Raw genomic sequence first — 9,042 nt, forward strand, 5'->3', positions numbered from 1 at the left:
CGAAGCCCCCAACTCCCGGATCTCTCTGTGTGATGGAAACCGAGGAACATTTCCATCAGAGAACCCGAAGTCTGTTCGCGATTGATCGGAGGGCACACGAAGCACCTATTCCCATAGTCTTAAAGATTTACTGCAGGGCGAGTTGCAAGTACAAACATTCACCCAAATTCCTCCCACCCCCACTTGGTTCTCAGGAGAGAGTAGGCCGTTGTAAATGTGTGCCTGTGGGGCCTGGAGATGTTTTCAAGGGAAACAGCTAGAACTCGCATTCCCATCTATATTTCAGGGGCAACTTCCACACCACTCACAAGAAATAATGGCATTTTCTTTCTTTCTTTCTTTCTTTCTCTCTCTCTCTCTCTCTTTTTTTTTGTTTTGTTTTGCCCTCAATGGAAAGTAATGTTCATGTAGAAGGTTTAAAGACACAAAATAGGGGAGCCTGGGTGGCTCAGTGGGTTAAAGCCTCTGCCTTCAGCTCAGGTCATGATCCCAGAGTCCTGCGATCAAGCCCCACATCAGGCTCTCAGGGAGTCCGCTTCCTCCTCTCTCTCTCTGCCTGCCAGTCTGCCTACTTGTGATCTCTGTCTGTCAAATAAATAAAATCTTTAAAAATAAATAAATAAATAAAGATTTAAAGACACAAAATAGAGATCCAAAAAAGAAAAACCCAAGAATCCTAAAATTTTTGGTGGTAAATCCTTCGAGGTTGCTTCTATGGACGTTTATGTTTACGGAATATATATGGGAAGGGGAAAAAATAACTCTTTATTTGCTAGATAAATTGATTTTTTTAATTAACTATGTGTCATGAATATGTTCCCACTTTATTCGGTATTATTTCATATGAGCATTTGAAATGGCTATTTGAAATGGTTGCATTAAGGGGGTGCAATGACCTATTTAACTAATTTTTTTTTTTAAAGATTTTATTATTTATTTGTCAGAGAGAGGGAGAGAAAGCGAGCACAGGCAGACAGAAAGGCAGGCAGAGGCAGAGGGAGAAGCAGGCTCCCCGCCGAGCAAGGAGCCCGATGTGGGACTCGATCCCAGGACACTAGGATCATGATCTGAGCCGATGGCAGCTGCTTAACCAACTGAGCCACCCAGGTGTCCCTATTTAACTAATTTAAATTAATCCGCATTGCTGGACATTAATCCCAATTTTCTGCTATTAAAATCAATACTTCTGAGGCATCTTTGTATAAACCTCAGCAATATGTTCTGGGGTAGAAGTTAGGGGATGTTGAAATGCCAGGTCACAGAGCATGCCCATTTTAGCTTTTGACATGCAACTTTTTTTTTTTTTTAATATTTTATTTATTTATTTATTTGTGTGTGTGAGAGAGAGAGAGCACAAGCAGGGGGAGTGGGAGAGGCAGAAGCAGACTCCCTGCTGAGCAAGGAGCCCCATACAGGGCTGGATCCCAGGACCCTGGGATCATGACCTGAGCGGAAGGCAGACACTTAAACTACTGAGCCACCCAGGCATCCTGACATGCAACTTTAAACATCAATTTTCAGTCTTTCTAGTCTTGCCAACATTGCAAATTATTTTGATAAAAATACTTTGCCAATTTGATTTTCAAAAAATGTGATTTCACTGTGTTTTTACTATGAATATATGATTCCTCATGAGAGTGAAGCGCTTTCTTCACTGTTCATTAACCATTTATATTTTTCTTCTTGTTTTGACTATATCCTTTCTTTAATTTTTTTGCAGCACTTGTCTTTTTCTTGCTGTTATAGAAGACCTCTTCAAACGTTGAGGATAGGAACACTTTGTTAATATATTGGCAAGTTTTTCCCAGCTTGCTGTTTGCATTAATTGCATTTATGATTTTTTTTAATGTACAGAAGTATTTTATTTTTAGGTTTTATACAGTAGAAACTATTAATCTTCTTTACGTTTTCTAACTTGGCATGTATAGTCTTCAAAAGCTTTCCCTAGGGATGCCTGGTGGCTAAGTCAGTTAGGCGTCTGCCTTCATGATCCCTGGTGTCCTGGGATAGAGCCCCTCATTCAGGCTCCCCGCTCAGTGGGGAGCCTGCTTCTCCCTCTCCCCACCTCTCCCCCACTTGTGCTCTCTCTCGTTATCTCTATCTCTCAAGTAAATAAAAATCCTTTAAAAAAAAATAAAAAAAGCTTTCTCTAAGTCCTATAGACTTTTTTTTTAAAAACTATTTTATTTAGGGGTGCCTGGGTGGCTCAGGGGGTTAAGCCTCTGCCTTCGGCTCAGGTCATGATCTCAGGGTCTTGGGATCGAGCCCCGCATCGGGCTCTCTGCTCAGCAGGGAGCCTGCTTCCTCCTCTCTCTCTCTGCCTGCCTCTCTGCTTACTTGTGATCTCTGTCTGCCAAATAAATAAATAAAATCTTTAAAAAAATATATTTTATTTATTTATTTGACAGACAGAGATCACAAGTAGGCAGAGAGGCAGGCAAAGAGAGAGAGAGGAGGAAGCAGGCTCCCTGCTGAGCAGAGAGCCCGATGCGGGGCTCGATCCCAGAATCCTGGGATCATGACCTGAGCCGAAGGCAGAGGCTTAACCCCCTGAGCCACCGAGGTGCCCCTCCTATAGACTTTTGTCAATAAATCATAGTTGTGTACTATACAGTCTTGTCATAGCTCTTCTGTTGTTGTGCAAGGTCAAAGAGGCTGAAGGCCAGGAAGAGCTCTTAATGCTTACTTCCGCCTTCCGTGTCCTGTGTTTAGTCAATTACAATCCATTCACTGAAAGCATGTTTTAATCGAGGACCTCCTGTGTTCCAGGATTATCAGATGTAGATGACAGAGACACCTGTGCATAACTGCTGCTTTTTGAATTCGACCAGCAGTGCTGAGTAATCAGCACATGTGAACAGTGCAGAGACCAGGGTAGGAAGGGAACTGGATGAATTTTTAAAAAGTCCCTGCCCCTCGAAAATGTACAGTTCAAGACACTCGAGGTTTTCAAGAGGCAGGATTTATAAGAGGCACGTGAATAACAGCAGTACAAGAGAAAGTATAAATAGCTTGTGAGGGGGGTGAAACCTGTCCGTGCTCCCACATGGGCATCAGGGAGGGTCTGCAGAGAACACGGCATCTGAGGTGAACTTTCAAGGTGGAAGCGACAGAGAGAGCCCTCTCTCCCTCCTGACCTCAAAGCCCAGAGAAAGCAGGCACTTCTCTCCTTAGTACCGTAAGAAAGGTTACCAGTCAGATATGCTTGTCATCAACCCATGATGGCCACAGGAGGGGCTCAGCGAAAAGAGTCAGCATTTCTCTACACTGCCTTTTGCATTTACAATGTGCGTGTGGTGTTTTTCGGGGTGTAGATCATTTTCTCTGTTATGTGGTTCAGTCTTCTCAGACGATGTGGCAGACTGTATTTTCCAAAGATGGCTGCACTACTATACATCTCATCCCACATGCTCTTAGGATAGGATGGTAACAGGTTTCATTGAGAGGTGGAGTCTCTGTTCCCTGTTGTTGAGCCTGGATGGGCCTCCATATTTGCTTCAACCAGTAGAATGTGGAAGAAGCATGGCTGCCTGACATCCAAGGCTATGTCCTAAGAAGCACTCCTAGCTGGCTCTCCTTCTCTCTCTAGGGACGCTTGCTCTCTGAACACAGCCACCATATTGTGAGGAAGTCTAGGCCACATGAAGGCCATACCGGTCTCACCAACAGCTCCCCCATCAGATTCCTGGTCAACAGCCAGACGAGTGAACGGGAGGAGTTGAGGCTCATAATGTCATTTACATCTTGAGACAATGATTGTGGCTCCTGGAGACTTGGTTGGGCGGAAAGGGACAACAGATCAGGCATGGAGGCAAGGAGAACAGATCAGAGGCAATAGCCATGACCCAGGATAGAGATGGTGGGATTTGCTAATGGATGGATGGGAGTTGGGAGGGAAGGAGAGGAGTCAGGGAAGATGCTGAGATTGTTAGCCTGAGCAGCTGGGTATTGAGGAAGTATGGTGCCATTTATTCAGAGGAGGACACCTAAGGGAAAAGCAGCTTTTCAAGGCAGGTTAATCAATAATTTGATCCTGGGCATGTTCAATGCCTGTTAGACGTCCAAGTAGAAGAGCGAAATAAACAGTGGGAAATGTGAGTCTAGGGCTTAGAGAGGCTAAAGATACAAATGTAAGAATCATGACATATAGATGGCATTCTGGATAATGCTGTGTAAGAAATGACCCCAAAACTTAGATTAAAACAGATGTTTCATTTGCCCACCAACTTATGGGTTAAGAATTTAGGACAGACACAACAGGAATGTTTAGTCTCTACACCCCGATTTCTGGGATCTCAACTTGGAAATCTCAAGGGCTGGAGGCAACATGATAGATGGGGCTGGAATCCCATGGAAGCATCTTGACTCAAAAATCTGACAATTCTGGGGCGCCTGGGTGGCTTAGTGGGTTAGAGTCTCTGCCTTCAGCTCAGGTCATGATCCCAGGGTCCTGGGATCGAGCCCCACATCAGGCTCTCTGCTCAGCAGGGAGCCTGCTTCCCCCTCTCTCTCTGCCTGCCTCTCTTCCTGCTTGTGATCTCCGTCTGTCAAATAAATAAATAAAATCTTTAAAAAAAAAATCTGACAATTCAGGCTGTCTGTGTACTGGGACCTAGCAGAAGTTGTCAACCAGAATAGAGTGGCTTCTCCGTGTAGCTTGAGCTTCCTTACAGCACACAAGCCTTGGGATGGTTGGACTACGTATATGGCAGTTCGGGGTTCTAAAGTGAGTATACGAACCAACAAGGCAGAAGCTGCATCATCTTTCCTAACTTAGCCTTGAAAGTTATGCAGCATCATTTCCATTTCATTTTATGGGCTACGAGACAGTCACAGCCTGCCTGGATTCAAGGTGAGGTGGGGAGGGTGGTAGATGTAGATCCTTCTTCTTGATCAAAGGCACGTGAAGGTCACTTTACAGAAGAGCATGTAGAATGGAAATATTGTTGTGGCCAACTTTGGAAAATACAGTTTGCTACAGAGGGTATTGATTTAGGGCCTTGTAATTCAATGAGATCCCGTAGGAAGCAAATGTAGACTGAAGAGATCCGGGACTGAGCCCTGGGCACTCAACATTTAAGGACACGAGGCAGAAGAGCCAGTGGGAGGAAGGAAGCCTAGAGCAAATGCCATTATTTTTTTTGCAGCAACTGCTCCTTCCTTATGAAATTCCTTTAGGAAGTGAGGTCAGGACAGGTTCTTGTGTTGGCCACCAGCTGCCCCCTGGATTCAGAACCAGCCATCTCCAGTGGGCACTGCCTGGGGGCTCAAGGGAGCCCAGCTCCTCAGGCCCATCAAGATGATCAGTCCATCAATACCTCAGACCCTCAAGTGCTCATCTTGCATAACACAAGGCAGGGCGGGGAGGGTGGTGGCCATAGACCCCTCCTGTGGAGAGGGGGTGGCCCCATTCCAGAAAACCCTCCTTCTAGAAAACCATTTGTGCCCCTTCTTCTAGAGCTAATGGCGCCTCCATTTTGCTCGACTTCAAAGAAAACTTAACATCTAAACCGTAGCGTCTGGATTTAGATTTAACTTGACTCCGGTTTCCTTTAAAAGTATTTGATAAGGGGCACCTGGGTGGCTCAGTGGGTTAAAGCCTCTGCCTGTAGCTCAGGTCATGATCTCAGGGTCCTGGGATCGAGCCCCGCATCAGGCTCTCTGCTCAACAGGGAGCCTTCTTCTCTCCCTCTCTGCCTGCCTCTCTGCCTACTTGTGATCTCTCTCTCTGTCAAATAAATAAATGAATAAAATCTTTAAAAAAAATTTGATAAAAATGTTGTCTTAGGTCTTGGAGAGCTTCCTAAACTAAGCGAGTCCAAAGGTAATGATGTTTTCACCTCCAGGAAACAAAACTGCCCAAAGTTCCCTAAGTGGCAGGTTCCAGGGAACCACACAAAATAGTTACGTCCCTCATCCCAAGGACCCTGCGAGAATAGTTAAAATAAACAGTCCATGTGTTAAAGAGTTGGGAGTTCTGTGATTACAGAGCTGTCTTGCTGAAATGGGTTCTAACCTCTACAGAGTTAGAAAGAATGAGGCACGTGCTGTTCCTTTCATGTCGTTCTTGCTCACGCAAATGATGCCCTATTACACCCAGCAGTGCTTAACTACCAAGTTAAAAACAACCACATAGCAATTGGGACCACTCCAGGGGGTGGAGTAGGTCCCCTTGGCTGCTCTGTGGTTTTCTGCAATTCGTGTATTGTATACAAGAAGACTTGACCTGGGGCAGGCAGCAAGAAATGTGTAATTAGAAACACTTCCCAAGGAAATTACGGTGACAAGTGAAGGCTTGAGGATTTCCGCAGGAGCCTGGAGCCGCACATATTCATTATAGGTACTCGGGAGGCACAGCTGCCCCGCTGAAAACCGTGTCTAATTGCTGTGCGGCTGGGTGCAGGCGTGGAGGACAGCCCAGAGCCGCCCAGAGCCAGAAATGGTGTCTATGGCAACACAACGCTCCATTTTTAAACTTTTCATTGCATAAAAAGAAACTGCTTACGTGTTTCTTTTTCTTTCATTCATCCTACCAATATCAGAGTTGGTACCAGCAGTGAAACCCCTCTAGGTCTAACGTTTCCTGATAGCTCACGACTTTCTGGGTTAAATGCTTTTGGCTTTACCTCCAACCAGTCATTAATGACTACTCCCGGAAGCATTTTCCAATCAAATTATTGTTTAACCAAAATAAAAGAAAATGCACTTTTATTGCTGTCAACAGCAAGGATCGACTCTCCGAGTCTATGTGGGAACAGCGGAGGTTTTAAATTTAAGAAGAAGTGTCCCTCGGGGGGTCAGTTAAGAAGGGCTTTCTCTAAATACAGCAAAGTTGCCCTGAGTGCCCTTGAGGACCATTGGCTGTGGGCTGGGAGGATGCTGACCACAGGCAGGAAGACTCAGGAAGGTTACACGGACACCCCCTGGGTCCCAGTCATTCTTTGTCAGTGTCCTTCTATCTTTGCTGTTAAGCCAAATGTCCTCAATGCTTGGCGGGGGAGGGGAGGCAAAGGGTAGGGGGTGGCTTGAAGGGGAAAAGATTGCTCCCATGAGCAGTGAATAGGGAAAACCCACACACAAGATAATAATCACACTTCCTGAGTACGGACCATGTCCCCGGCAGGTGCTGCACCCTGTGGTTTACCCACGCCATCTCTAGTGAGCTCCGTCAGGCCCCCAGGAGGAGAATGCAATCACTGTTCCTGTTTCACAGATGGGGAAACTGAGGTTCAGAGAGATGAGCTTGGCCAAGATCCACCACACTCTGGTGAGGAGCAGACCCAGAACTTGATCCCCAGTCTCTCATCAGAGCCTTTTTTTTTTTTAAGATTATATTTATTTATTTGACAGAGAGAGACAGAGTGAGAAAGGGAACATAAGCAGGGGAAGTGGGAGAGGGAGAAGCAGGCTTCCCACTGAGCAGGGAGCCAGATGCGGGGCTCGATCCCAGGACCCTGGGATCATGACCTGAGCTGAAGGCAGACGTTTAATGACTGAGCTCTCCAGAGCTTTAGCTGTTAATTTTTTTCTAAATGTTATTATCTACATTTCCTCTCATTTATTACCTACATTTTAGGTAGGAAATTAGGAATTTACATATTAGGAAAAATATAGGTAGTACAATTTACTATCGTCACCGTATCTTTGCACTGTTGGGCGGCCATCATCACCCTCCATCCCCAGAATTCTCTCCATCTTGCAGAATTGAACCTCCATTCCCATTCAAAAAACTACTCCCTATTCCCTCTCCCCCTTCCACCAGCCCTTGGCAACCACCATTCTAAGTTCTGTCTCTCTGAAATTGACTACTCTAGGAAGTGGGTTTATACAACATTTGTCCTTCTATGACTGGCTTATTTCACTTAGTAGACTGTCCTCAAGGCTCATCTGCCTTTTAGCAGGTGTCAGCATTCCCTTCCTTTCTAAGGCCGAATAATACCCCATTGTACGTCTGCAACACATTTGTTCACCAGTCACCCACGGGTGCACACTCGGGTTGCCTTTTCCTCTTGGACATTGTGAATAATGCTGCTGTGATTAACTCTTAACCACTAAGATACATGGAGACTTGGAAAAGTCTTAGAGGGGGGCACACAACACACAGTCTGCCCCACACCCCACCCAGTCGATCTGCCAGGGACGGTGTCGCCCATCAGCCCATTCCAGAAGGCGCCACCTCGCCGGCAGGAGAGAAAGATGCCTGAGGCCAACACCTGTAAGTTCGCCACATGAGTTCCATGGTCCATGCTAGCACCTCTGATGAGGAATTTAGGCATCCAGTGGGAAGATAAGGTCCTTCAAATCCAAAATTCTCAGTCCAGCTTCTATTGCAGGATTCCCCAGCTGGACCAGAGCCTGTCTTGGGACTCCACGGGTTCATCTGCCAGCCCCTGCTGATTTCTTCCACCCAGAGGCTCCCAGTGGTGCCGGGGATGAGCAGGGTTCCCCTCCCAGGGGGCACTACCGCAGGGGCTTTGTGGAAATGGGAAGGGCACTCCTGGTTGCCTTATGGTCTGGTTTGGGGGCACTGCTGATACCTAATGTGTGGGGCTGGAGACACACATTGGCTCCCTGCCATGTGTAAGGCAGTGGCCCACCACAAAGAATTGTTCCACGTCCTGAATTACTTTCAAATGTCTTGTTAAAATGTATCTTGTAAGTGAGAACCCCATTATAATGATCTGAGCCTAAAACATAATTATGTTTTACAAACGAACACACAGTAATTTTGCATGGTTTTTACACGCACCAGATTTTCCAGGAATGCAACTATTGAGTAAATTGTGAGAGACGGTGATTTTTTTTATACTTGGAAATTTACCTAGAGTTGAGCACCATTCTGGAAAAGCCAATGCCATTCCTAGTGTTTGAGTTGCAAAAAAAGAATATGCAACTTTATCAGTTACAGTTGTTTTATTTTTATTTTTATTTTTTTAAAAGATTTTATTTATTTATTTGACAGACAGAGATTATAAGTAGGCAGAGAGGCAGGCAGAGAGAGAGGAGGAAGCAGGCTCCCTGCTGAGCAGAGAGCCCGATGTG

Source organism: Enhydra lutris, unplaced genomic scaffold (genome assembly GCF_002288905.1).
Source record: "Enhydra lutris kenyoni isolate GAN:26980312 unplaced genomic scaffold, ASM228890v2 scaffoldscaffold8, whole genome shotgun sequence".
In the NCBI taxonomy this organism is placed as follows: domain Eukaryota; kingdom Metazoa; phylum Chordata; class Mammalia; order Carnivora; family Mustelidae; genus Enhydra; species Enhydra lutris.